This window comes from Erinaceus europaeus, chromosome 12 (assembly GCF_950295315.1).
Source record: "Erinaceus europaeus chromosome 12, mEriEur2.1, whole genome shotgun sequence".
Classification (NCBI taxonomy): Eukaryota; Metazoa; Chordata; class Mammalia; order Eulipotyphla; family Erinaceidae; genus Erinaceus; species Erinaceus europaeus.
Genome location: NC_080173.1, coordinates 102338067 through 102364432, shown reverse-complemented (window position 1 = coordinate 102364432; position 26366 = coordinate 102338067). Strand labels below are relative to the sequence as shown.

General features: G+C 53.6%; 1 long non-coding RNA gene and 1 other non-coding gene across 2 annotated transcripts in view; one reads left to right on the top strand and one right to left on the bottom strand.

Annotated features, from left to right (window-relative positions):
- LOC103126628 (uncharacterized) overlaps positions 1-4164 on the bottom strand; it is a 28635-nt gene extending 24471 nt beyond the window's left edge. Inside the window, exon 1 of the transcript XR_009553265.1 lies at positions 3997-4164. This is a non-coding gene — a transcript (uncharacterized LOC103126628). The remainder of the gene's footprint in view (positions 1-3996) is intronic.
- A 192-nt stretch (positions 4165-4356) lies between these two features.
- LOC132541774 (uncharacterized) lies at positions 4357-10801 on the top strand. Its single transcript, XR_009552867.1, has 3 exons — positions 4357-4603; positions 10298-10509; positions 10602-10801. It is a non-coding gene; the product is annotated as an uncharacterized LOC132541774 (long non-coding RNA).
- Positions 10802-26366: the final 15565 nt, after the last annotated feature.

Genomic DNA, 26366 nt, shown 5'->3' with positions numbered 1-26366 from the left:
GTTAGCTCAGCTGGGACTCAGACTCCTGTCTACTGGGAAAGCACCAGCCGTGCATGGCCAAGACCCCTGAGGCCAGAGAAGCTGCCCGCCCCAGCACCAGGGAGGCCCTGGTTCCCATCTCTCCGCTAGGTCTCCACCGCCAGCAGCCGGAAGGGCTACAGTTTGCTGCCCACTCGCTGCACAGCAGACACTGACGCAAGAAACTCCCTCGGTCCTCAGGGCAACCTGCACTAACACTTTCACCCCCATTTTGCAGAGGAAGACACAGGTGTAGAGCACAAGCGACTTGCCCAAGGCAACAGGGCAATGGAGAGCGAGTCAGGACGGCAGCACCTGCACATGAAGACCTTCTGGCCCGAGCCTGTCCTGTCTGTATTCTTAGCCACCAAGTCCCACCAGGCCCGGCTCAGGACTCTTTGCGTGCGGGGTTCGCAAAGGAATGACATCAGCAACAGACCTCTGGCTGTCACCCCAACCCGGGGCTCTAGTGTCAGGACCCCGGGGCTTGCGAGAGGTGTCCTCTGCGCGACGGAGGCCGGCTCTACCCGAGCCCAGAGGCAGCCAGAACACCACCAAGCCGCTCAGCAGGCTCTCACCCAGCACGCAGCAGGCAGCCCCCAGCCCCAAGGAGCCCCCCGGCGGGGCCAGCAGCAGGCTGGCCAGAACACGGCTTCCAAGGGGGCTGGGGCCCGCCGGGCACCTGGCATCCTGCGCCTCCTCCCAGACGCCTGAGCCCGCCGGGCTGAGGGCTGAAGGCAAGGGGGGAGGCAGGACGTCCACCGCCCGCTCCGGACCCACAGGGTCCACCAGCCTCGCCCCGAGGGTCCACCTCCTGCATCCCGGGGTCCTCCTCCTGCATCCCGGGGTCCTCCTCCTGCATCCCGGGAACCTCCTCCTGCATCCCGGGGTCCTCCTCCTGCATCCCGGGGTCCTCCTCCTGCTCCCCGGGGTCCACTGCCTGCATCCCGGGGTCCTCCTCCTGCACCCCGGGGTCCTCCTCCTGCATCCCGGGGTCCTCCTCCTGCACCCCGGGGTCCTCCTCCTGCACCCCGGGGTCCACCTCCTGCATCCCGGGGTCCTCCTCCTGCACCCCGGGGTCCACCTCCTGCATCCCGGGGTCCACTGCCTGCATCCCGGGGTCCTCCTCCTGCATCCCGGGGCTCTCCTGCATCCCGGGGTCCATCTCCTGCATGCCAGGGTCCTCCTCCTGCATCCCGGGGTCCCCCTCCTGCATCCCGGGGTCCACCTCCTGCACCCCGGGGTCCTCCTCCTGCATCCCCGGGGTCCACCTCCTGCATCCCGGGGTCCACTACCTGCATCCCGGGGTCCTCCTCCTGCATCCCGGGGTCCTCCTCCTGCATCCCGGGGTCCACCTCCTGCATTCCGGGGTCCACCTCCTGCATCCCGGGGTCCTCCTCCTGCATTCCGGGGTCCTCCTCCTGCATGCCGGGGTCCACCTCCTGCATCCCGGGGTCCACCTCCTGCATCCCGGGGTCCTCCTCCTGCATCCAGGGGTCCTCCTCCTGCATGCCGAGGTCCTCCTCCTGCATCCCGGGGTCCACCTCCTGCATCCCAGGGTCCTCCTCCTGCATCCCGGGGTCCTCCTCCTGCATCCCGGGGTCCTCCTCCTGCATCCCGGGGTCCACCTCCTGCATCCCGGGGTCCTCCTCCTGCATCCCGGGGTCCTCCTCCTGCATCCCGGGGTCCTCCTCCTGCATCCCGGGGTCCTCCTCCTGCACCCCGGGGTCCTCCTCCTGCTCCCCGGGGTCCACCTCCTGCATCCCGGGGTCCACTACCTGCATGCCGGGGTCCTCCTCCTGCATGCCGGGGTCCTCCTCCTGCACCCCGGGGTCCTCCTCCTGCATCCCGGGGTCCTCCTCATGCACCCCGGCGTCCTCCTCCTGCATCCCGGGGTCCTCCTCCTGCATCCCGGGGTCCTCCTCCTGCATCCCGGGGTCCACTACCTGCATGCCGGGGTCCTCCTCCTGCATGCCGGGGTCCTCCTCCTGCACCCCGGGGTCCTCCTCCTGCATCCCGGGGTCCTCCTCATGCACCCCGGCGTCCTCCTCCTGCATCCCGGGGTCCTCCTCCTGCATCCCGGGGTCCTCCTCCTGCATCCCGGGGTCCTCCTCCTGCATCCCGGGGTCCACCTCCTGCATCCCGGGGTCCACTACCTGCATGCCGGGGTCCTCCTCCTGCACCCCGGGGTCCTCCTCCTGCATCCCGGGGTCCACCTCCTGCATCCCGGGGTCCTCCTCCTGCATCCCGGGGTCCACTACCTACATGCCGGGTTCCTCCTCCTGCATCCCGGGGTCCTCCTCCTGCATGCCGGGTTCCTCCTCCTGCATCCCGGGGTCCTCCTCCTGCATCCCGGGGTCCACTACCTGCATCCCGGGGTCCTCCTCCTGCATCCCGGGGTCCTCCTCCTGCACCCCGGGGTCCTCCTCCTGCACCCCGGGGTCCTCCTCCTGCATCCCGGGGTCCTCCTCCTGCATCCCGGGGTCCTCCTCCTGCATCCCGGGGTCCTCCTCCTGCATCCCGGGGTCCTCCTCCTGCATCCCTGGGTCCACCTCCTGCACCCCGGGGTCCTCCTCCTGCATCCCGGGGTCCTCCTCCTGCATCCCGGGGTCCTCCTCCTGCATCCCGGGGTCCTCCTCCTGCATCCCGGGGTCCTCCTCCTGCATCCCGGGGTCCACCTCCTGCATCCCGGGGTCCTCCTCCTGCATCCCGGGGTCCTCCTCCTGCATCCCGGGGTCCTCCTCCTGCATCCCGGGGTCCTCCTCCTGCACCCCGGGGTCCTCCTCCTGCTCCCCGGGGTCCACCTCCTGCATCCCGGGGTCCACTACCTGCATGCCGGGGTCCTCCTCCTGCATGCCGGGGTCCTCCTCCTGCACCCCGGGGTCCTCCTCCTGCATCCCGGGGTCCTCCTCATGCACCCCGGCGTCCTCCTCCTGCATCCCGGGGTCCTCCTCCTGCATCCCGGGGTCCTCCTCCTGCATCCCGGGGTCCACTACCTGCATGCCGGGGTCCTCCTCCTGCATGCCGGGGTCCTCCTCCTGCACCCCGGGGTCCTCCTCCTGCATCCCGGGGTCCTCCTCATGCACCCCGGCGTCCTCCTCCTGCATCCCGGGGTCCTCCTCCTGCATCCCGGGGTCCTCCTCCTGCATCCCGGGGTCCTCCTCCTGCATCCCGGGGTCCACCTCCTGCATCCCGGGGTCCACTACCTGCATGCCGGGGTCCTCCTCCTGCACCCCGGGGTCCTCCTCCTGCATCCCGGGGTCCACCTCCTGCATCCCGGGGTCCTCCTCCTGCATCCCGGGGTCCACTACCTACATGCCGGGTTCCTCCTCCTGCATCCCGGGGTCCTCCTCCTGCATGCCGGGTTCCTCCTCCTGCATCCCGGGGTCCTCCTCCTGCATCCCGGGGTCCACTACCTGCATCCCGGGGTCCTCCTCCTGCATCCCGGGGTCCTCCTCCTGCACCCCGGGGTCCTCCTCCTGCACCCCGGGGTCCTCCTCCTGCATCCCGGGGTCCTCCTCCTGCATCCCGGGGTCCTCCTCCTGCATCCCGGGGTCCTCCTCCTGCATCCCGGGGTCCTCCTCCTGCATCCCTGGGTCCACCTCCTGCACCCCGGGGTCCTCCTCCTGCATCCCGGGGTCCTCCTCCTGCATCCCGGGGTCCTCCTCCTGCATCCCGGGGTCCTCCTCCTGCATCCCGGGGTCCTCCTCCTGCATCCCGGGGTCCTTCTCCTGCATCCCGGGGTCCTCCTCCTGCACCCCCGGGTCCTCCTCCTGCACCCCCGGGTCCTCCTCCCAGGACTACATTCAGCGGCCTCTGCAGGTTCTCGCCAGCCACAGAGCCCTAGGCGCCCCTCCCGCAGAACGGCCCTCCCTCCCCGCCGCCCTCCCCGCCGCCCACCCCCGACCCCCGCCGCCTCCCCCAGCCGCGGCCCGGCCCTTCCTCGCCTCCGTCCCTGCGCGGCGCGGCGCGGCTCACCTGCAGCCCGGCTCGCGGGCACCTCTGCGGGCGCTTCCAGCTGCCGGGCGCCGAGGCCGGGCCCCCAGGCGGCAGGGCGCAGGCTCCAGGCCCCCACCCCCGGGTCCCGGGTCCCGGGTCCCGCCCAGGCCGTGCGCGGGGTCAGCGCCGCGGGGTCAGCAGCCCGGCCTCCAGCCAGAGCCGCCCGTCGCCCGCGGAATCCTGGGAGTTGTAGTTCCCACCGTCGCCCTCGGCCTGCTGGGAGTTGTAGTCCGCTGCTCCAGAGCGGGTTTAGCTGTGCTGCAATTAGGAGGTCCAGGTAGCGACTTTAGAGGCCGGCGAAAGCAGCCCGCTCCCCTGCACGCCAGCCTGCACCTCCAGCCCGCTCCCCTGCATGTCAGGGTCTGTTCAAATCAAGGTACATATCAGAGCCGGGCAGCGGTGCATCCGGTTAAGCTCAGGACCCGGGCAAGGACACGGGTTCGAGCTCCCCCCGCCCCACCTGCAGGGGGGACACTTCACAAGTGGTGTACATAAAGAAGTATGTAACATTTGTGAAATGATAAAGCTACAGAGATGGGGGAAAGATTCGTGACTTTTAGGAGCTGGGATTGGACAGTGACAGGTGGTGAGTGTGACTATTAGGGCCACGTAGGATAGTCCTTTGAGGTCATGTATTGTGCTTGTCATGGTGGCTACCTGAGTATGCACAGGTGATAAAATGACATAGAATCACACATAACTTTATTTATTTATACTTTTCTTTATTGGAGGATTAATGGCTTACAGAATGGTTTAAAATATAATAGTTGGTACGTGTAATACATGCAATATCTCTCAGTTTTCCACATAACAGTCTAACACCCACTAGGTCCTCCTCCACCATCATACCCCCCACCCCACACACAGAGCCCTTTACTTCAGTGCAACACACCGACTCCAGCCCTAGCTCTGCTTTGCGTGCACAACTTTAAACCTTTGCTGAATCCCTGGTTCTGATATGTAAGGTGTGATCGCTGGGGAACAGGGTGGGGGATTTCCAGGGAGCCTCTTTGTACCATTGATGCTACTTCTTTTTTAAGATAAATAGTCACTTCCTGTAACTCCATAGTGTCCTCCCCTTTGTCTCCCAGGGGCTTGAAACATCCAGGGACTTCCACCTCCTCTGCTTCCTCTCCTTTCTGACACCCAGCCTGCAAATCCCTGCAAGTTACTTTCCCTCCCATCCTGTTCTGACTTGGCTTCTCCAAGTTAGATTTATGATGGTCGTATGTTTTAGTAAAAGCATTTCAGAATATGTCTACTAAATTCATGAAAAACTCTAGCAAGTAATGTGACTCGGTAAGACTCCACCAATGTGTCCTGGAGCCCCACTTCCCCAGAGCCCTGCCCCGCTAGGGAAAGAGAGAGACAGGCTGGGAGTATGGATCCACCTGCCAACATCCATGTTCAGCGGGGAAGCAATGACAGAAGCCAGACCTTCCACCTTCTGCATCCCACAATGACCCTGGGTCCATGCTCCCAGAGGGATAGAGAATAGGAAAGCTGTCAGGGGAGGGTGTGGGATTCTGGTGGTGGGAACTGTGTGGAGTTGTGCCCCTCTTATCTTATAGTTTTTGTCAGTGTTTCATTTTTTTTTTTTTTTTGCCTCCAGGTTTATTGCTGGGCTCGGTGCCTGCACCACGAATCCACTGCTCCTAGGGGCTATTCCCCCCCCTTTTTTGGGTTGCCCTTATTGTTATTTATTTTTTAATCATTGTGGTTATTTTTATTACTGTTGTTATTGATGTCGTTGTTGTTGGATAGGACAGAGAGACATGGAGAGAGGAGGGGAAGACAGAGAGGGGGAGAGAAAGACAGACACCTGCAGACCTGCTTCACCGCCTGTGAAGCGACTCCCCTGCAGGTGGGGAGCCGGGGGTTCGAACCGGGATCCTTACGCAGGTCCTTGCGTTTAGTGCCACCTGTGCTTAACCCACTGCACTACCGCCCAACCCCCAGTGTTTCCTTTCTATAAATGAAAATAAAAAAGAAAGAAACAAAAACTACCATGGAACCAAGAAAATAAATAAATAAAAATGCATTTTTAAGGACCTTTAAAGTAATCCTCAAATCTCAATGAATCAAAATAAAAGAAAAAGAAATGAAATTTCCCCAAGGTAAGTCTGGAATTTAAGGGGGACTTCCTGCCAACCTTCAGCCCAGGATTGTCCTCTCCGGATGTGTCCACAGAAACAGGCTCTAGAGGGTTTGGAGACATTCTATTAGTTTAGCGAGTACATTTGGGAAAGTAGAATGCCTTCAGACCCTATCCTGTGGTGAAAGCCAAGGCTGTGTTTGCCCAGCCTGCTGGGCGACTCCTTAGCATCTGATCTCCCCAGATCTGTTGACACTGGGGAAGCTGCACTTCCTTCCCAGAGGGACCAAACTCTCTCAGTGAACACGGTGTTTAATCAAGGACTTGGGAAGGTCTCTGCTACACAGAGACTTCCACAGATAATTAAATGCCACCTGGGGGAAAGATAATTAGCACACACATTTATCTCATGAAACTAAATCAAATCAATTGCAATGCCTGTAGTAGTTTTTTTCTTCTTGTAAAAAGGCATCAATTTGGCTTTTAGTACAAAATGTCTTAGAGAAAGACAGAAAGAAAGAAATGTATGAAACAGAGTAAATAAAGTTGGCCAAAGAACTAAAGAGACAGTTTTCTTTTTTTGCCTCCAGGATCATTGCTGGGGCTCAGTGCCTGCACTACGCATCCACTGCTCCTGGAGGCCATTTTTCCCATTTTGTTTTCCTTGTTGTAGTTGTTATTGTTCTCATAGCTGTTGTTGTTGTTGGATAGGACAGAGAGAAATGGAGAGAGGAGGGGAAGACAGAGAGGGGGAGAGAAAGACAGACACCTGCAGACCTGCTTCACCGCCTGTGAGGTGACTCCCCTGCAGGTGGGGAGCCTGTGCTCACAGCTGCATTTTTCACAACAGCGGAAGAGCAGGCTACATGTCCACCGTCAGATGGCTGGTTAAAGAAATCATGGGATCTATGCTCCATGGAATACTACTCTGCCATCCAAAAGGTGATTTTATGTCCTTTGGGACAAAATGGATGGAATTGAAGATGATTGATTATGCTTTAAAAAAACTAAGTAAAGAGATGAAAGACAACTACCAGATGGTTTCACTCATGTGTAGAATTTAGAGATCTGATTTACATAAACTTAAAGCAGGAAAAGAAGGGGACAAGAAAACCATTTCTAAGGCTTTGTGAAAACTCTGGTGGTTACTATAGGGAGGCGGGAGGTTGAGGGGCACAGAGCTTTGGTGGTGGCGCTGTGTAGAGCTCTGTGGTCTCACAATCTTGTAACCCCTTATTAATCACAAATAAAAACTAAACAAATGTATGGGAAAGGTATTAAATTAGGGGGGAAAAAATCCTCAACCGACAAATTCAGTCACGTTCTTTTCTTTGGCCTGGAATCAAACTCAGGAAACTACAAACTGCTGTCTGTCTCTACACACAAGTGGAAAAGGGAGGAGGAGAGGGAGTTGGGTGGTAGCACAGTGGGTTAAGCACACGTGGCACAAAACGCAAGGACTGGAGTAAGGATCCCGGTTCGAGCCCCGCCTCCCCACCTGCAGGGGAGTCGCTTCACAGGCGGTGAAGCAGGTCTGCAGGTGTCTGTCTTTCTCTCCCCCTCTCTGTCTTCCCCTCCTCTCTCCATTTCTCTCTGTCCTGTCCAACAACGATATCAATAACAACAACAATAATAACTACGACGACAAAAAAAAATAAACAAGGGCAACAAATGGAAAACAAAGAAAGAAAAATAAATAGAAAGAAAGAAGGGAAGAAAGAAAAAGGAGGAGAAAGACGAGCAGAAAGAGGAGGAGGGGAGGCCTGGGAGGAGGAGGAGGAGGAGGAGGAGGAGGAGGAGGAGGAGGAGGAGGCTGCCCACACTTACTCAGGCCTGTCAGCTGAGCCAGCAGCTAGCTTGCTTCTGTCCAGTGACCGAGAACATCTCAGGAGATTCTTTTCTAAGTCATACTTTTAATCACCTTTAAGCCTTGTCAAAAGCCTGTAAACCTTCCCGTTGCTTGCCGCCTTCCTCCTCGTTCACCCTTCTCCCACCCTCTCCTGCCACTGACTGCTCTCTGAATCCTCCTGCCTACAGTCTTGAGGAAGATTTTATTCTCTGCTTGAAAGAGAAGGAAGATCCAGCCTCTCGTGGCTAGTATTCAGAGTTAGAATTTTAAAGTGCATCTGATATATAACACTGGGAAATTCTCATAGGGTTTCTCCAAACCTTACAAGACCGTCCTGGTTGACTGCCATGGTCTTCCTGGTGGTCCCTTGACTCCACAGGGGACGCTACTCCTCAGGTGTAAGGATGAACTTTTAGCGCAGTAATTCAATGCCACTTTCTCTAGCTGCACACCCTGCACTTCTTGGAGAGCTATTTTACTGGAAGTATAGTGGGAAAGAGTTGGTGAGTGGATTCAAACCAGTGTCAGTCTGTCAGGGATTACACTGGTCTGTCAGCAGCAAACATCTGCCTAATGTAGCTTAAAACAAGGGTTTATTTGACTATGCCTGAGAGACAGGCCAGAGGTGTGAAAGCTCTAAGTGGATTTCCAAGGACCCCAACTCATTTAGTTTTCTTCTCCCTGCTTAGTGCATGGCTTTTATCCTTCTGGTTACAAGAAGGCTGCTGCAGCTCCTGACATCACAACACAGAGCCATATAGGAAGAGAAGGACATAATGGAAGCAAAAGAAGTTTTCTTAGAAGTCGCAGACAGAGCTTCTGCTTATATGTCACTGGTCACCACTATCTGCTAGGGAGGCTTAGCAACGTATCAAGCAAGTGGAAAGGTCTAAAAAAAGACACCATAAAATACCTATCAAATAGTTTCTACTTAGACCTGGATGGCCGCCTCACCTACTACCTATTTCATTTCCCTCATTCACTCCAAGGCTAAGCTTGTCAGATGAAGTAAGGACGACAAAAGCTGGATAAGGGCAAGACAATGGCAGACTTTAATGATGACTCCTTGGTCACACCCAGGCCACCCCATCACCTGGGGCCCTAGTCAGGGAGCCTGGGATCCCACACAGACATGATGGGCCTAGACCTCTAACAGATCCCCTCTCGCCACTGTCACTGCTCATCTCCACCAGCAACAACACAATGGACCCCTCTGTGGGCCCCTATAGGACCTTGCCCTCAATGTGGATCAACAAGTGTGGGGAATGTTCCATTCTCCGAAGGGAGGTTGGATAACATACTCTACCTACTACCTGAGGAAGATGGGTCCTGAAATTAGTGCAGCCTGGAATGTCCCCAGCTGTGACCACAGAATGTGAGCTCAGACCTGCTGGGATGCAGAGGTTACACAGGCTCCTGTGCTGAACATGGGCCCCAGATCAAATCGATGGGGCTTATAGTTAACAATATTTATATACTTTCCCCCCATATTTGGGAGATACTCTCTTCCCTGATCCAGCTTTCTGGTTCTTTTTCCAACTATGGCACCATCGCCCCAGACAATAACCTGGATGTTCGTTGTCAGGCTCAGGCAAAAACTAGTATAAGCCATGGACCCTCTGGGATATACTTAAAATTGGCCTGCTAGCCTTTTCCAAAATGGAGACCCCAAATATCATCTGCTATACTCTTACCATTAGGTTCATGATTAGTCAACAATTTGCTCTACTTTTATATATTAATGCTTTTTCAGCCACCAAGTTGCAGATGCTACCATGACGCCAACCTGACCTCCCTGGGCAGACGACTCACCCATGTGTCCTGGAGCCTCCCCTCCCCAGAGACCTGCCCCACTAGGGAAAGACAGAGACAGGCTGGGGGTGTGGATCCACATGCCCACACCCATGTTCAGTGAGGAAGCAATGACAGAAGCCAGACCTCCCACCCTCTGCTCCCCATAATGACCCTGGGTCCATCCTCCCAGAGGGGTAAATAGTAAGGAAGCTATCAAGTGAGGGGAAGGGACATGGAGATCTAGTGATGGGAACTGTGTGGAATAGTACCCCCCTTATCCTATGATTTTTGTCAATATTTCCATCTTATAAATAAATAAATAAAAAAGAATAGTAATAGTATATAAATAATCAATTAATTAAGGAGTAAGGGCCATATAGTACTAAGCACAAAAATAAGGAAGTGGGGGCACTGGCTATCTGGGCAGATCACTAGTGCTGCCACCAGCTACTACTTTTCTGGAGGACAATTCAGAACTACCTGTCAAAATCTAAAAAATCAAATGTCCTTACTTTTTGACCCAGAACTCTTCTTCACCTCAGACTTTCCCTGGTGAAAATCTGTCTATACCCCGTAACTGCTGCTGGGAGCAGGGAGGAGCCGTGAAATGCGTCTCCACTACAGCTCGTGTCCTGTGAGTGTCAGACCCTTGCCCACCACATCAGAGTGAGCAGAGTCTGGTGGAGTCTTTCATCTCTAATCTGAGAACGGCGCCTCCTCCACCACCCAACAGAAGCTCCTGCCAGCTGAGTCGGTGAGTTCAGCCAGTGGGAGGGTCGGGGTGGGGCTCGTGCAAAAGGGCTGTGGGTGGGCTACAAAACCTGCCTCCCTTTCACATTTCCACAGGTCAACGGAGGAGTGGCAGGAGCTTCTCACCAGGGGCCACTGCTGCTCTTGGCCGCCTCCCCCAGGTTGGCACCTAGGCCCTGCGCCCTGGGCGTCAATCCTGCCTCCGGGGGCCTAGTTGCAGATCACGAAATATACACCTTGGCCACCCTCAGCGGAATGGTGTCTCTTAAAGGGTGTCAGGTGATGCACAGGTACCGTGGGAGGGTCAGACTGGGTGGGAGAAAGTAAAGGTTAATGACTCACCACTTCAAAAAAGCAGGCCATTTCATCTTTTAGATTCTCTGAAGTTTTTACAGTTAGCATATTAATACTCTCCTTCTGGCACTAAAACATTTTTTAAAAGTTTGTGGATCCATAAGAATTAAACATTGTAAAACACCCTTGCTTAATCCAAGTTTCTACAAATGTCAAAATCCCAAAGCAGGAGAAAGGGCTGTGTGGAGTCCCAGGGCCATTGTGGGCAGTGGCTACAGGTGTAGGTGACAGTGTGGCAGGTGAGGATGGCTTGGAGGGAATCTCACCTGGAGGATGGCTTGGAGGGAATTGCACCTGGAGTTCTAACAGCAGAATGATGTCTGTGACCTTTTCACAAGACTTACACAACTGAGGACATACAAGCATGGGAAGGAGCATTTATTATTATTTGGAAGATTTTGTAGGGGTAGATAACAGTGGTTGCACATAGAGACTCTCATGCCTGAGGCTCCAAGGTCTCAACTTCAATCCCCCGCATCACCATAAGCCAGAGCTAAGTGCTCTGATAAAATAAAATAATTAAAAAAAATAATAAGGCTTTTGTGTTCGCTTGAAGTAGCAACAACATGCTCACTGCGGACAAACATAAAAGCTGCCACAAGCTAAACAACACAACTTAAAATTAGCCTTCACTGCTGAGCCAGGGGCACTAGTGGGCCCTGGCATCATCTTCCCAAGGCCTATTAATGTGTGAGTGGAGGTGCTAAGGGGGCACTTCTTGGGAGCCTGCCTTTCCCACCCAGTGGTAGGCCCTGTCTTTGTGAGACAGCGTTCCTCATGGGAGGTGTAAATGGATCAGAACAAGGTTGCTGACTCACCCGCCTTGGCCCAAACACCTAAGCACCTCAGAGATGAATGCAGATATTCCAAAATGACCATTTTCTATTTTTAGTGAGCTCGTGATTTTCTTTGTTGCTATGGGTAAATTTTTTTTACCTTGTTCAAGATTAATATGCTTTATTCCACTAGGATGAGTCTAATTCTAGCTATAATATGAGCTCTTTCAGATCATACAGGAGGTATTTATTTTCCAAAGGTTAAAGGGCCTTTCAGCAGAGACTTCTGTTCAGTCCCTCACTCCATGTGTGAGAAAACAGCCCATTAATCTTTATGTTGATTACATGTTGAAATGGTGTCTGTGGTGTCTGAGGTCAAATATACATTATTTGAATGAAGTTCAGCCGTTCCTTTGGATGTGTAAAAATACGGAAGGCAGAATGAAACCCTGTGTGTAGCAACTCTGGTGTTTTGTCTTCCGTGTCTGTGGAATGGCACTGCTGCCACAGGAGTGTGTGTATGTGTGTGTGTGGGGGGGACATATTCTTTATTTTTGACCTAAGGAGAATTCAGGGAGGGGCTGGGGCTGCTTTGTTCAGAGAGCTGCTAGCCCAGTGACTCCCCTGCTCCCATGAAGGGCTGGTGGGTAGATGAAGGGCGGGGAGGTGTGACTCCCCTGCTCCCATGAAGGGCTATGTTCTGACAGTTATTTGGGGAGACCGGTGGCCCACCTCCCTGTGGATGGCCTCAGCCTGCAGGCTGGCAGATGCTGTCAATCCTCGTGACTTCTCCAGCCAGGACAAGGAGAAAGGTGGCTGTGTCTTTAAGATGTGCAGAGCCCAGGCTGTCAGCTCACTTGCAGGTTCACCTGTCGCCATGGCAACCCCATGCAGGTTGCCAAGGAACACAATTTAACTGGCATCAGATTTGCCAGGAAAGGAGGAATGAAAAAAAAACAGCTTCATCTCAGGAGAGTACTGGAGATGAAACCTCTGGCTACTTGCTCTTAGCCACACTGTCATTTAATTCGCTTGGCCTGTGATTTCTCCAAGGTGGTGCTCCTGCCAGGAGTGCTCCTTTGAGGGCACTGAGGTGTGTAGGCATGGAAATAGTCAGTGTTCAGGAGGAAGAGGGCTCACAGAACTGAGCTTGTCCTTGATAAGACATGCTTACCATGTCCCCAGGAGAAACAGCAGACTATTGCACCCCAGAGCTAGAGCGTGCTGGCCTGAGGACATAGCTGAAGGGAGGAAGCAGTGGGCCTGACATGCCAGTGGAGTTTAGGTCTTGAACCTACAGAAGCTGTTGTATGCTTTACATTGGGTTGTTCTAGCTCTCCCCCTGCCAAGAAAATTGGTTCAGTCCTGCTAGTTTTCGCGGGCCCACTTGTCCCCGCCCCAAGGAACCCCGAGAGAGTTCCAGAGTTGCAGAGTTAGAGAGTGCTTGGCGCCGCCGCGGGGGAAAGAGGCGACAGAGTTCTGTTTGGTGATTAGTTTGGGTTAGTTTATGAATCGTTGTTCCTGAATAAAGAAATACAGCTTCCTGGATAAGCCATATGTCTCTGGTCGTCTCTGTTACCCTCCCGTGAAGCTAGCCTGGCCAGCTAGAGCCTCCGAATTTTAACAACAAGAAGCACCATCAGGGAGAAAGAAAAACTAGGGAGCAGTGGAAAGAGATTCACCATCAAAAGCTGTAGCTAAGTGGCACTCTGGCTAACAACGGACAACAAGAAGCTACAGCAAAACTGAAAAGAGTAGCAAGCAATGAAATAATAATCAAACATAATTTCATTCCTGAATAGGAAATACCAGTGACTCATTTTTTTCTAGCTCTGTTTACTGAAAAGGTCTAGTGACAGCAATGACCTTCATATCTGACTTGTAGTCCTAAATACCACTTCTCCCCACAAAAATGCTCTAACAGTAATTAAAGAGTCTTGTAAGCAAATGATGAAAATGGAAATTCTCAGGAGTTTACATGGAATCAAATAGGAATAATGGAACTGAAAACCAGTAGCAGAGTACACTGTGAACTTGAAAACAGATGGATAGATTTGCCCCATTTAAGTGACAGCAAGGAAAATAGATTGAAAAATAAATGGTAATGATGTTCTCCAACAAGGGCATGGTCACTCTGACGCACCCCTGCAACAAGGGCACGGTCACTCTGATGCACCCCTGCAACACAAGTCAGCCGTCAAGAGGGACAAGTCATGGACACATGCCGGGATAGCTTGAGGGTGCTTCTTCCTGAGCAAGTGCTCTCTGGCTTGGAGAGAACTCAACTGGAGCCGATCTAAGCTGCTGCGTGGGAGAGGGATCAGGAACTCGTGCCGCACTAACTTCGCAGGAGATACACTCTGGAACCCTCGGAGCCGGAAAGCAATTTCCAAGCGTGTTTAATCAGAAGAGCAGCTGTTTTTATACTCTCCAAGAAGGGTCGAAACAGGATGTGACATAGAGAGGGTGGAGTGAAAAGGGAGTGATGGAAAATCAGGGTGTGACAAGGAGAGGGGGCGGAGCAGGTGAGAATTCTACCACTGAACCACCAATGCCCTGGAGGGAGGGTGGTGCTTTATGTAAATGTAAAAGTGATTTATGTAAATAGACCGCAGCTTTGAGTGGGATCAAACCAATCCCATACAGGCATACCGGTGCTTAAGCAGGATTAGAGACAGAAGCCGGGGGGAGCTGGCATACTACCCAACAGAGACACACAGAACTGGGTGGACCACACAGGTTCTGTGCTGAGCGAGACAAGCAGAGCCAGAAACTACATGATTCAGATTCTATATTTACCAAATGTCAAATTACAGACGCCGAAGACATATTGACAACTGTCAGCGTTTCCGGATGGGGTCAGGGAGGTAGATGTGCTTACAGAAGGTAACACCAGGAACCCTGGTGATGGAATAGAAGACGTTTCTTTTTTATTATTTTAATTTTATTAGTGACTTAATACTGACTTACAAAATTATAAGATAACCAGGGTATAATTCCACACTGTTGCCACCACCAGAGTTCCCTGTCCCCATCCCTTCCATCGGAAGCCACAGCAGTTCTCACAGGGTCACAGGTATGGATGGGCTGGCTATTATTTCCCAACTGTCTGTCTATATTTATATATACTTGCCTACTTTTCCATGGTCCCGTCATCTTTCTTTCTTTCCAAGTCACATCTACATCTGTTACTACATCCAAATGTCCTTCCTTTTCCCCCCTTTTCTCTTTGGGTCCTGATGGAGTTGGAGTTCAGAGCCCTCTACCATTTTCTCCCCCCTCTGGGAATATGGACCAAAATTCTTTCTGAGGCACAGACAGTGGTGGGAGTTCCAGCTTCTGTAATTGCTTCTCCATTGGACATGGGCATTGGCAGGTCGATCTATACCCCCAGCCTGTTGAAAAAGAAGACATTTCTACCAGATTTTGGGAGAGAGTTAAGAGCCAGAAGGGGAGGGTGGAGGCATATCTCTATGTGGGGAGATTCCTACTCTCCTAGAAGTTCAGATAACAAGTTAGAAAGGGATCAGGCCACAGAATCACTCTGGGCTACCAGATAAAATCAGATAGCATCCAATAGGCAATTGGTCAAGATCTGTTCCAAAGGCTCCAATAACAAACCACTTCAAGTTTAAGGCATAAAACAATACTCAGATCACTATTCTCTGGGTCAAAAATTCAGTCAACACAGCAGAGATAGCCTGACTCTGCTGCATACCTAGGATCCGAAAATCTGGGCGTGAGAGTGGGGAGATGCAGCTGTGGCCTCTGGGGTCAGCTGGAGACTACTCACCGTGCCAGGTAGTTGGCACCACATGCTGACTGGACTCTGAACTGGAACTGCCCATCAGGCCATCTGCATAGGACTGGCTGGGCTTCCATACAGCATGGCAACTGGGTTCCAAGAGTGAGCATCTCAACTAACTCAGAAACTGTACTGGTTTTGTGGCTAGTCTTGAAAGTCTCCATTGTCTGGCCCACCATCTTTACACGTCAACTCAAAACTGAGAGAAGAGAATATAGAATGACCTTCATTTGAAAAATGAATTCATTTATTTATTATTGGACAGAGACAGAAAGAAATCAAGAGGGGAGGGGGAGACAGAGAGACACCTGCAGCCCTGATTCACCACTCATGGAGCTTTCCCCCTGCAGGTTGGGACCAGGGGCTTGAACCCAGGACCTTGTGCACTGTAGTGTGAGCACTTAACCAGGTGCGCCACCACCTGGCCCCAACTTTCATGTGGGAGGAGTGTCGGAATTACTCTGTGACGATGTAGGTTGAGAAGAGGTGTTGCAGTCTTCTGTAGAAAAGGTTAGTCACATACAACATTTTCTAAGCATCTCCTGTGTGCTTAGACTTATTTGAAAGGCCAAGAGATGCAGAAGATGAAGCTTCCCTGTCCCTGTGTGTGGGCTGGAGGGCTGGGCTTCATCAGTTCCATTTGGGGATATTTCCTGGCTCAAGAAACCCTGCTTTCTTTTTTCTTTCTTTTTGTTTTAATTTCTTTACTGAGGGATTAATGTTCTACACTTGACAGTAAATACAATAGTTTGTACATACATAACATGTCCCAGTTAACAGTTCAACCCCCACTAGGTTCTCCACCATCCTGTTCCAGGACCTGAACCCCACCCCCACCCCAGAGTCCTTGACTTTGGTGCAGGACACCAACTTCAGTCCACGTTCTGCTCTGTGTTTCCCTTCTGATCCTGTTTCTCAACTTCTGTTTATGAGTGAGATCATCCCATATTCATCCTGCTCTTTCTGGCTGATCTCAATTACCATGATTCCTTCAGGCTCCATCCAAGATGAGGTGAAGAAGGTGAATTCACCATTTTAATAGCTGAGTAGTATTCCATTGTGTATCTAGGCCACAACTTGCTCAGCCACTCATCTGTTGTTGGACACCTGGGTTGCTTCCAGGTTTTGGCTACTACAAATTGTGCTGCTATGAACACAGGTGTACACAGATCCTTTTGGATGGCTGTGTTTTGTTCCTTAGGCTCTATCCCCAGGAGAGGAATTGCAGGATCATAGGGCAGGTCCATTTCCAGCTTCGTGAGAGTTCTCCAGATTGTTCTCCACAGAGGTTGGACCAATTGACATTCCCACCAGCAGTGCAGGAGGGCTCCTTTGTCTCCACACCCTCTCCAGCATTTGCTGCTGTTACCTTTTCTGATGTGTGACATTCTCACAGGAGTGAAGTGGTATCTCATTGTTGTCTTTATTTGCATTTCTCTGACAAAGACTTGGAGCATTTTTTTTTTCATATGTTTCTTGGCCTTTTGCATCTCTTCTGTGATGAATATTCTGTTCATATCTTCTCCCCATTTTTGCATGGAGTAATTTGTTTTCTTGTTGCTGAGTTTGGTAATCTCTTGATATATTTTGGTTATTAACCTCTTGTCTGATTTATGGCATGTAAAGATCTTCTCCCATTCTATGAGGGGTCTCTTGGTTTGGGTAGTGGCTTCTTTTGCTGTGCAGAAGCCTTTTAATTTGATGTAGTCCCATAGGTTTATACCTGCCTTAGTCTTCTTTGTAATTGGATTCGTTTCACTGAAGATGTCTTTAAAATTTATACAGAAAAGAGTCCTGCCAATATTTTCCTCTAAGTATCTGATAGTTTGTGATCTAACATCCAAGTCCTTGATCCACTTGGAATTTACTTTTGTATTTGGTGAAATACAGTGATTCAGTTTCATTCTTCTGCATGTTTCAACCCATTGTTTCCAACACCATTTGTTGAAGAGACTCTGCTTTCCCCATGTAATAGTCTGGGCCCCTTTGTCAAAGATTAGATGTCCATAGGTGTGGGGCTCACTTCTGGGCCCTCAATTCTATTCCACTGGTCAGTGTGTCTATTCATGTGTCTATCCAGTACCAAGCAGTTTTGATGACAGTGGCCCTAGAATACAGTTTGAGATCTGGGAGTGTGATGCCTCCAGTTCTGTTTTTTCTTCTCAAAATTGTTTTGGCAATTCTAGGTCTTTTCTGGTTCCAGATAAACATTTGTAGTTTTTGTTCTATTTAAAAAAAAAATTGGGTGGGATCTTGATGGGGGTTGCATTAAAGTTGTTTATGTCTCTGGGTAGTATATTCATTTTGATGATGTTAATTCTTCCAACCCATGAACATGGAATATCTTTCCACTTCTTTGTGTCTTTTTCTACTTCCTTGAGTAGTGACTCATAATTTTCAGTATACAAGTCTTTCACTTCTTTTGTTAGGTTTATTCCTAGATATGTTGTTGTTTTTGTTGCTATAAATTCTGCTTTCTTTAAGAACAGGCCTGACGCATAAGAGTGTGTGTGTGTGTCATGGCTTCTGCTCTCGGGCATAACTGACTCCCCCAATACAAACCCACTTCTCAGCTCCCGGCATTTCAGCTGAGACCTTTGAAACAGGTGTTGCTGTGTGGGCATCCCCAGAGGGAGCAGGAGTGGCTGGGCTCACAGGGGACTTCACAACCGTGGTCCCGTGCTGCCCTCTCTGCAGTTCAGCCTCAGCTGGTTCCTGGGTGGCTGCTCTGGGGAAGGGGAGGTGGGGTGCACAATCCTTAAGACGTTGTGCTACACACCAGTGTTGCATTGTTCTTTGCTTTTTGCTTATTTTTTAAACATGTAGACCAAGAAGGCAGAGAGAGAGAGACAGAGGGGGGGGGAGAGATGGCAGGACTATAGCTCCAGGACTTGCTTCAAAGTGGTAGGGAGCATATTGGAGGCTGGGTCATGCACATGGCAACAGACCCATCTCCTTAGAGTGTTTATTTTTACAACAGGCAAATGTACTTAAATGGTCACACACAGTCAGGGTCTAGGGAGGCCACGCAGAAACCTGCCCGGGGTGGGGGTCACTGTCCTCATGAGCTGCAGTCACAGATGGGTGGCTCTGGCCAGGCCCTCCTCCTGCAGTCAAGGGCCCCCTCCCCTCCCAGCACCCTGGGCCAGGAGCACAGCCGGCAGCTTCAGGAGACTGCTTAGCCCCAGGCCACGGCCCTTCCTGGGGCCTGAGGGTCATCACCCAGAGTCCAAACCTGTGCTCAGTCCTGCTGCCTCCCCTTCTGCGGGTGCTGGTGTGCTGGACGGAGTTGGGGCTGGGCTTGTTCCCTGTGTGCTTAAAGTTTTGTCACACAAAATCCCAACAGAGAATTGAGGAGAGAGCATGATTTTCAGGAACTTTCAACTTTATTCAAGAAAATTGAGAACTCCCACATGTTAGAGTACATGTGGGGAGAGAGAGAGAGAGAGGCAGACACAAAGAGACAGGGAAAACAAGAGAGCCCTTACTCACATGCTGACAGGCCTAGGTAGGCAGAGAGAGATTCCAGACACCCTAGGGTGTAGCTTATAAAAGCCCAAGCCCTCTGTCTCCTCCTAGCTAAGCCACACCCATACCTGTCACCACTCCCACCTCCTGGGCAGGTCCACAGGTGGGCCTGGGAACAGTGTTCTGGCTGGTGCAGCAGTTTCCGTGTTCCCCCAGGAACTTCCTGTCACTTCAGACCTCCACACTGGTCCCAGTGAATAGACCCCCTGCACACAGGGCTCTGCCCAGCTGCCAGCAGAGAGCCATCGAGGCCCTGCTGCCACCGCGTGTGGCTTGGCTTCAGGCTCTGAGTGGGCCCCACATTCCTGTCACTGGTTCTCTCAGGGCCACTGGTTCTCAGGTCATGGAGGGCAGGATGGAGGGAAGATATGAGCAGCCCCTCCCCATTCCCTGACTTAAACGGACTGCCCCTCTGCCCACGGAGCTTTGGCCTGAGGTCAGGGGACAGGAACAGACCCCTCTGGCCAGGCCCCCCTGCTGCAGTCTCCCAGCAGCCTGGGCCAGGAGCACAGCCGGCAGCTCTCAGGAGACTCCCTCACTGCCTGAAGCAGCACTCACGGAGCAGGAGCCACCCGCCTGGCCTGTGACAGGGGCTGAGGCAGTGAAGACACGTTTTACCTTCCCCTGGCTGCCATGCTCAGGGGATCAGAGAGGGAGAGAAAGACAGCAGCAAAGGCCTCAGGGACGCCACCATCGAGAAACAGTCACCAAGGAAGGGTGAGAAGGAACCACCTGCCTCTCGGGTGAGAGGGAGCATCTCCACAAGGAGAGAGAGATGCCAGCCTGCTGGCAGCAATGGGCTGGTTTTATCCATTTCCGTGACACTGCGTCTGTGATAAAGTGGGGCAGGGCAGCAGCCACCCTGGCCTGGGGCGGGGGGGGGGGGGGAGGGTGGTCCTCTTCTATTCAATGGCCTCCTAGTCAGCTGCCTCCCAGTCAGATGCTAAGTGCATCTGGAGCAGGGGTCTTTTCTTTGGATATTCAGAAGTTGGCTGTTGGTGTTTGCACTTGCTAATGTCCCAAGCTGGGGGTTTCTACTGGCCCTGCCAGCTGGCCAAAGCCTGATGATGTTACCAGGCTGGGAGGACAGTTCCTGCCCTCAGGACACTCATAGGAGAGAGAGAGAGAGAGATCACACACGCACGTGAGTCCAATAAACAATGGCATGGCTGACAGATCTCATGGCCAAGTGCTGTCACTGTGGTGGGGTAGGGTCCCTGGGGACGCTCGTGGGTACTGTCATGCTGTCTCCCAGCACCCATGCCTTCTTCCAGTTAGGACCCGATTTCCTCTGTGGGTGGCCTCCCTCCCATCACCACATCCTTGGGAGGGCTGTAACCCAGGTGTCCAGGCCACTATGACCCCAGCGTCAACCATGCGGCTCAAGCAACTCCTACCCCAGCTTCTCCACCTTCGAGGGCGACACAGGATGATGGCTGGGGCCCACCCACCCAAGGCAGTACCGTAGGGGGTAGGGGGTAGCTCACCGAGGCCGCTCCCCAGTGCCCTCTCCTGGGGTCTAGAATGACTCCTGAATGAAAGAATCACAAGAGAGAGACAGTTGTGTTTCAGAGAGATGAGAATTTATTGGGAGAAAGTAAGGGCAGAAAAAGAAAAAAGTACAAGCCATGTAGGTGTGTAGACCCGGGAAAGAGAGACCCCAGCTTTCTAGTCCCTTCTGGGGAAAGCAGGGCCCTCAAGGGATGGAGAGAGAGAGAGAGAGAGAGAGAGAGAGAGAGAGGGAGGGAGATTGAGAGAGAGATCCTAGCCCCTGGTTTCCCCAGCTTTCTAGTCCCTTCTGGGGAAAGTGGGAGCCCTTAGGGGATGGAGAGAGAAAGAGAGAGAGAGAGAGAGAGAGAGAGAGAGAGAGACCCCAGCCCCTGGTCCCCAGCTCTCTGGTCCCTTCTGGGGAAGGCAGGACCCTCAGGGATGAGCTTCAGCCTCTGTCTCCAGGGTCCCCTCTGCCTCCATCTGCATGTTGTGGCCTTTGCAGTCAGGGAGGGAGGGAGCCGGGGCAGGACGTGCAGACACACGGCTTCTGGGCCTGACCTGGGCTCATCCTGGATTTCTGAAGGGGGCAGGGAGCAGGGGGCAGGGGGCAGGGGGCAGGGGGCAGGGAGCAGGGAGCAGGGGCAGGGAGCAGGGAGCAGGGAGCAGGGAGCAGGAGCAGGGAGCAGGGGGCAGGAGCAGGGGGCAGGGGCAGGGAGCAGGGGGCAGGAGCAGGGGGCAGGGGCAGGGAGCAGGAGCAGAGAGCAGGGAGCAGGGAGCAGGGGGCAGGAGCAGGGAACAGGGGGCAGGGGGCAGGAGCAGGGGGCAAGGGCAGGGAGAAGGGAGCAGGAGCAGGGGGCAGGGGGCAGGGGCAGGGAGCAGGGGGCAGGAGCAGGGGGCAGGGGCAGGGAGCAGGAGCAGGGGGCAGGAGCAGGGGGCAGGGGGCAGGAGCAGGGGGCAAGGGCAGGGAGAAGGGAGCAGGAGCAGGGAGCAGGAGCAGGGGGCAGGGGCAGGGGCAGGGAGCAGGGGCAGGAGCAGGGGGCAGGGGCAGGGAGCAGGAACAGAGAGCAGGGAGCAGGGGGCAGGAGCAGGGGGCAGGAGCAGGGGGCAGGGGCAGGGGGCAGGGAGCAGGGGTCAGGGAGCAGGGGGCAGGAGCAGGGGGCAGGGAGCAGGGGGCAGGGGGCAGGGGCAGGGGGCAGGGAGCAGGGGCAGGAGCAGGGGGCAGGGAGCAGGGACAGGAGCAGGGGGCAGGGAGCAGGGGGCAGTGGGCAGGGGGCAGGGAGCAGGGGCAGGAGCAGGGGGCAGGGAGCAGGGGGCAGGAGCAGGGGGCAGGGAGCAGGGGGCAGGAGCAGGGGGCAGGGGCAGGGGCAGGGAGCAGGGGCAGGAGCAGGGGGCAGGGAGCAGGGGGCAGTGGGCAGGGGGCAGGGAGCAGGGGCAGGAGCAGGGGGCAGGGAGCAGGGTGCAGGAGCAGGGTGCAGGAGCAGGGGGCAGGTGCCGGGATAGCCTGAGGGTACTTCTTCCCGAGCTAGTGCTCTCTGGGTTGGAGAGAACTCAGCTGGAGCCGATCTAGGCTGCTGTGTGGGAGAGGGATCAGGAACTCGTGCTGCACCAACTTCCGCAGGAGATACACTCTGGAACTCTCGGAGCCGGAAAGCAATTTCCAAGTGTCTTTAATCAGAAGAGCAGCTGTTTTTATACTCTCCAAGTAGGGTGGAAACAGGATGTGATATAGAGAGGGTGGAGAGAAAAGTGACTGGTGAAAATCAGAGTGTGACAAAGAAGGGATCAGTGTGTGACAAGGAGGGGGTGGAGCAGGAGAGAATCCTATCATAGAACCACCAATGCCCTGGAGTGCTTTATGTAAAAGTGATTTATGTAAATAGACCAAAGCTTTGGATCAGTAAAATCCCTATATAGGCATATGGTTAAGCAGAAGCCAGGGGGAGGTGGCAACTACCCAACAGGCAGGGAGCAGGGGGCAGGAGCAGGGGGCAGGGAGCAGGGGGCAGGGGGCAGGGGGCAGGGGGCAGGGGCAGGGGGCAGGGGGCAGGGAGCAGGGGCAGGGGGCAGGGGGCAGGGGCAGGGGGCAGGGAGCAGGGGGCAGGGGGCAGGGGGCAGGGGCAGGGGGCAGGGGGCAGGGGCAGGGGGCAGGGGGCAGGGGCAGGGGGCAGGGAGCAGGGGCAGGGGGCAGGGGCAGGGGAGGGTGCTGTTCTTCCTAAGCTGCCTTCCAGCAGGACCTGGCCTGGATGGCCTGTTTGTTTCTGCTCCCCTCTTCTCAAGGCTGACTCTCCAGTCTCCTGTTGACACTTTGACTTTTTTCTTTCAGTGGGATTATCATGGGCTCAATGAAGTCCCTGCTACTAAGGGCCTTTTAAGTTTCTCTTTTGCTTGATGGAGAGAGAGAGAGAGAGAGAGAGAGAGGCTACAGTGCTGCCCCACTGCTGTGACGCCCACCCACCCCAAGGTAGCACATGCACTCTGCTGGGTATGGCTCCCACTCCACTCTGCAATATCTTATATTCCTACCAGCCCAGCTGGGTCTGCAAACTCATTCAAACTGAGATCCTAACAGACTTCAGCAGGGGAAGGAACAGGAGCGGAACCCCGCCCCAAGGGATCTTCAAGGTTGCTGGACAAAGAGCAGAGGCCCCCAGAGAGGGACTTCTGCACGTGGAGAAGGCTGGCGGGGAGGAAGTGCAAGCAGTGGGTCAGAAAGCAGGTTTTGTGCTCATAAGGCTTCTTTTAAAGCCCGGGCCCAGCAGACGTGCAGAGACAGTGCGCCAGGCCTGAGGCCCCGAGGTCACGGCTTCCCACAGCCGAGGATGCTTACTCCAACACCCCGTGCAAAGTGTGGGGTGAGCAGGGCTAGCAGGGAGAGGCCGGCGGGGTCACCTGCTAGAGGAAGGGCGGCTGGCGGAGCTGCAGCACCCACCACACAGGTGAGAGGCCGCTGCCCACCTCGCTCTGGACCTGCTTCCTCCTGGGTGTTGACTGCTGCCCTCTGCTGGTGCCCGCGGAACTGCAGCTGCTGCGGGCAGGGCTCAGTCCTCGAGGGACCAGAGCCTTCGCCCAGCCCAGGCTGGCATCTCACCCCAAGGCAGCAGAGCTGGAGGAGATAGAGGCCTCGAGGACTTCCGTTCAGCCACTGCACTTTACAGATGAGGAAACTGCTACCCACGGAGGGAGACGATGTATTCTGGCTCTCAGTTCACACAGGTGCTCCGTATCTGTACTCAAAGATGATCTTTGTGGCCCATATTAAAGTTTTACTTTACTAGATAGGACAGAGAGAAGGCAAGAGGGGAGGGACAAGGGGAGAGACAGAGAGACTCCCGCAGACCTGCTTCACTGCTCCTGAAGCTTCCTCCCTGCAGGGGGGACCGAGGGCTTCAATCCAGGTCCTTGTGCGCCGTAATGTGTGCTCAGCCTGGTGCACCGCCACCTGGTCCACCATATTGCCTTTCAGACCTGGGAGATGGGAAGACCCCTGGGGGTGGTCACGGGCGGCACTCTGCAGTTCAGCTACAGACTTTACAGAAACCGGTCCACTACCAGCTTTGAGATCTCGACTGTCACCGTTGTATCTGCTTTCAAACATATTGAATTTCAAAGAATCTGAGCTCTGGAAAAAGAAGGAGGAGGTAGAGGAAGGGGAGAAGAAGGATAAGAGGAGGAGGAGGAAAGAGGAAGAGGAGAAAAATTATTAGAAGACAAATAGAGACCAACTCTTAGGGCAAACTTTCAACCATGGACACTTGTAGAGTCAAGATATGTAGAGACAGAAGTTTCTGAAGAAGGTGCTGTCACTTAGTTCCACACCACTTTGGCATCCAAGCTGAGGCCCAAAGACGTGTCATCCAAAAGTCCAAGACTTAGGAAAGTTGTCCCTGCCAGATGGGTTCGAAAGTGACTTTTCCTGTCCTTGTTGTTGTAAAAGTAAAATGTAAGCCAAGACTTTCAGATATCATGTCTTCAGCCTTAGCTTATATGTCCACGTCTTCTAAGATGTCCGGTCTTATGACCTTAGTTCTGGAAGGTCTCTTCCATCAGTCAGGAACCTGGCCTTTCTCCTCTGAAATCCAGCCATGGATGCAAACCTCTGGTCAGGGCCTGGCTTGCTGCGCAGCCAGCATGAGGTGCTCCAGTGTGGAGGAGGTCACAGGTAATGGCAGACCCTGTTTCTCCCTAGCCTCTTCACCCTCCTCTTCCCGGAGGCATCAGAAGGCTGGAGCTGCATCAGGCCAGATGCAAACACACCTTCTTTCTGAGATGGTGAGATGATATTCATCCACTGTGGGCAACAGCAGCTCCAAACCTGGGCTGACTCTCCTCAGACACTTCAAATCCTGGCAATTCTAAGTGGGAGTGGGATTTCCAGGTCAGGAGGAGAGAAACTCCAGAGGAGGGACACAGAGAAACCATGTGCAAAGTTTTAGCCCATCAAGGAACTGGCAGAAGGGAGCTGAAAAGGACAGAGGAGAGATGAGTTCCACCTATGACGCCTCCCTGACCTCCCTGGGCAGATGCCCTCACCCATGTGTCCTGGCCTCCCTTCCTCAAAGCCCTGCCCCACTAGGGAAAAAGAGAGACAGGCTGGGGGTGGGGGGGGGGTCGGGCAGGGGTCAGGCGGTAGTACAATGGGTTAAGTGCACATGGCGCTGAGTGCAAGGACCAGGGTAAGGATCCCAATTCGAGCCCCCGCTCCCCACCTGCAGGGAGATCACTTCACGGGTGGTGAAGCAGGTCTGCAGGTGTCTATCTTTCTCTACACCTCTCTGCCTTCCCCTCCTCTCTCCATTTCTCTCTGTCCTATCGAACAGCAATAATAAGGGCAACAAAAATAGGAAAAATGGCTTCTAGGAGCAGTGGATTCATGGTGCAGGCACCAAACCCCAATAACCCTGGAGGCAAAAAAAAAGAGGGCATCTTTGATGATACAAACCCAGTTTCAAGGAAGACTAAAGCAGAAACAAACCAATGGGACTACATCAAATTGAAAAGCTTCTGCACAGCCAAAGAAACTATCACACACGCAAGGAGACCCCTCACAGAATGGGAGAAGATCTTCACATGCCAGACATCAGACAAGAGACTAATCACCAAAATATACAAAGATCTCAGCAAACTTAACACCAAAAAAGCCAATGACCCCATCCAAAAATGGGCAGAGGATATGAACAGAACATTCACTTCAGAGGAGATCCAAAAGGCTAACAAACACATGAAAAATTGCTCCAGATAACTGACTGTCAGAGAAATGCAAATAAAGACAACACTGAGACACCACCTCACTCCTATGAGAATGGCATACATCCAAAAGGACAGCAGCAACAAATGCTGGAGAGCATTTGTGGGGACAGAGGAACCCTTCTGCACTGCTGGTGGGAGTGTCAATTGGTCCAGTCTCTGTGGAGGGCAGTCTGGAGAACTCTCACAAGGCTAGACATGGACCTTCCATATGACCCAGTAACTCCTCTCCTAGGGATATACCCCAAGGACTCCATAACCCAACCAAAAAGATATGTGTACACCTATGTTCATAGCAGCACAATTCATAATAGCTAAAACCTGGAAGCAACCCAGGTGCCCAACAGCAGATGAGTGGCTGAGAAAGCTGTGGTATATTTACACAATGGAATACTACTCTGCTATTAAGAACAATGAACCCACCTTCTTTGACCCATCTTGGATGAAGCTAGTAGGAATTATGTTAAGTGAGCTAAGTTAGAAAGATAAAGATGAGTATGAGATGATCCCACTCATAAAGAGAAGTTGAGAAAGAAGAACAGAAACAGAAACTAAAAGCAGGATCTGACTAATCTGGAGTAGGGCACCAAAGTAAAAACCCTGGGGTGAGGGTGAGGGTGGATGTTTGGCTTCCCAGGGCATTGGGTGGAGGGTGGGGGTGGG